This window comes from Mandrillus leucophaeus, unplaced genomic scaffold (assembly GCF_000951045.1).
Source record: "Mandrillus leucophaeus isolate KB7577 unplaced genomic scaffold, Mleu.le_1.0 Scaffold1298, whole genome shotgun sequence".
NCBI classification, from domain to species: Eukaryota; Metazoa; Chordata; class Mammalia; order Primates; family Cercopithecidae; genus Mandrillus; species Mandrillus leucophaeus.
The window spans coordinates 79,964-82,735 of NW_012101252.1; the positions used below are offsets into that span (position 1 = coordinate 79,964).

General features: G+C 37.1%; 1 protein-coding gene across 1 annotated transcript in view; it reads left to right on the plus strand.

Annotated features, from left to right (window-relative positions):
* Positions 1-2,772, plus strand: part of LOC105533935 (POTE ankyrin domain family member B2-like) — a 59,116-nt gene that overhangs the window by 2,737 nt on the left and 53,607 nt on the right. Inside the window, exon 2 of the mRNA XM_011972541.1 lies at positions 1,360-1,497. The gene's annotated coding sequence lies outside the window, so the exon portion shown is untranslated. The remainder of the gene's footprint in view (positions 1-1,359; positions 1,498-2,772) is intronic.

Genomic DNA, 2,772 nt, shown 5'->3' on the forward strand with positions numbered 1-2,772 from the left:
TGCACGTGACAGATGTGGAAGGTATAGTTATTTCTTTTAATCTGTGTGTTGTTCGAGATTGATAGCAGTCACTCAAGTCATAAATAATAAATTAGTAAGATTAAATTATACTTATTGGGACATAGTGATCAGTGTCAACACAAATCAGTTAAGCAGAAAAACTATTATCTGGACTGGGCAACATGAAGAACAGTTTTAGTAGGATTCATCTTCTCTTATTGTATTGACTGATGTTATTTGTTGTATGATGTTTTTGGTTAGATGATATTATGTTAGCTAAAGGGATTTCATATTAATTTTATGAAATGTTAACTTTAACTTTTAGTTTACTTTATGACTCAGTATTGAACTTCTTAACCCTTTCTAGTGGTTTTTAACCTCTGTGTCTTCTATGCTTTTCTGATAAATATGCTGTATGGAACATAAATAGGAGTTGAGAATCCTTTTGTCTTTTCAATGACTCTACTTTAAGTTGCCTTCTTTGAAGAATATTAATGTTAGCTTATCCCTACTTGACAATTAATTGCTATTCCCACACACTATGGGTTCACAGCTTTTTTTCTTTTTTATTGCCAGTGTGTATTTTGATGTTTTTATTTTTAATTGGTATGGAGAGAGGGAGTGAAGATAGTTTTAAGTGGATACACTTTTCCTTTAATGAAGGCAAGCCATAGGTGGGTGATAAAGAGATAAGAGGTAGGCTTTGGATTCACACAAGACTGGGTTTAATCCCTAGCTTTCTTACTTGCTAGGTGTGTGACCTTGGGAATCTTATTTACCACCACACATGTTGTCATATATGAAAAGTAGGAGAATACATCCTTCAAAGTTGGCTGTGCATAAGTAAGGAAGATATATATGGCATTTAATTCAGTGCCTAGCACATGCTTATTGGCATCATTAACTGAAACTCCTATGACTACTATTCTTACCATTATTATTAATATTACTGCTTTCAGCAAGCAGAGAGCTCTTATTTATCTTACCCCCTAGCTGATTTTCTATTACAGCATATCAGTCTAGGGAAGCTGTAAGGAAATCTTCACTTAAACCTTTGTCCACTTCAGATAAGTGACACTAGCATTGTTTCTTGCCCATTAAAGGATTTTAAATTAATGTCTTCTACTATGCAATATCCCACTGAGATAAGAGGTTTCCTTGTTGTCCCTTCCTTTAAACCTTGTTGGTATTTTACAAAGATGAACACTTAAGCACCCAAGACGCTTATGTGTTTTAGTGCATGTAAATGTTTAATTCTGCATGGACAGGCAAGATGTTAAATTGATAAAGTATATTAAATTAGCTTTTAAAATAAGTTTATTACAGTTCCTAAGGGAGAAATTATCTCTGTCATTTTAGAAATGCTCTTATACTTGCTGTACATTGTGGATCAGCAAGTATAGTCAGCCTTCTACTTGAGCAAAATATTGACATATCTTCCAAAGATTTATCTGGACAGACGGCCAGAGAGTATGCGGTTTCTAGTCATCATAATGTGTAAGTGTTTACATTAAAAGGCTAGTTAATGCTAAATTGAGGATTAAAGTAATTATAACAATTGCATCTTACATATGAGGTGACATGTCATAGTGTGGTTCAGGTAGTTTTAGAGTGGCAGTCAGTTAGTCCCCTTCATCAGCCAGAAATCAGACAAAAAGCAAGACAAGTTAGAGGTACCAATGGGTGCAGGATTCTTTATCTCAGGACTTTTAGACCTTGATACTTAGAATCCCAACATTGTTCATTTCATCCAAGTATAACACCTATGCATGGGATTAAAGAATAGTGTCATATCTTTGATTTTTCTGATTAGTTATTTGGGTCTTGAAATGTCCAGTTTAACAGAAAGCCTTGGACTGTCTTCTGGGTATTATCTCCTACATACTCCTTGAATTTTTCAATAACTGAAGGGGTTCACTAAATCCAAGGAAGACGGTCCCTTTTATCAAGTCAGAAGGAGGAGGGAAAAAAAGGACATTCCAGTCATTGTGATGTTTCACTTGCTCCTGTTGCTGCATTGTTGCCACTCAAATGGTCCTGCTGCCTGGTAATGGTTGATCTTTGACACAAAGATGCCCTTACTGATTCAGAGTCCTCAAGTCTTCATGGCAAGTCATACAGTGACTTTGAAGTTACAACGTTTGTATGTTCCCATACCTATGCTTATTTGCTCAGCCATTGTTCCCAAAGCACCAGCACCCTGCTCTGGCCGCTGAGCATCCTGCCTTTATTCGCAGACAAAGTGAGCAAATTGACCCTTCTCCCCATATTCAGAACCTAATGTGGAACCCACGTCTTAGCCAAGAGTTATCTGAGACCTTCTTGGTACGAGATCCTTTGAGGCCGTTGTTGGTCTTTTCTCTGGCAGATATTAATTGGGCTTGTTCTAAAGGGTCAGAGGGGTTCAAATAATATGGCAGAAAGAGATCAGTGTTTGTTTCTTCTTCTTTGCTACCAGATCTGTACTGTGAGGCACCTGTATATCCTGTAGAGAACCTTAGGCAGTAGAAAGTTCCATATGAATCTTCCCTGAGCAGTGTCTCCCAGTTGTGGTTTGCCCCTTGAGTGATCTGTTTTACACGATAATGAAAATCGTCCAAGCTACTTTCATCTGTAGCTCAAGATTTTAAAATATTTTCAAATTCTACCTCACAGGAAGCCATTGAAGAGAATTCTCAGAGTCTCAAGTAGGTTAGTTGGACTTAACAGAGCCAAGCCCTGTCCATGACTCATCACTAATCATGTGTAAAAGTAGGGCTTTGTGCTTGCTTC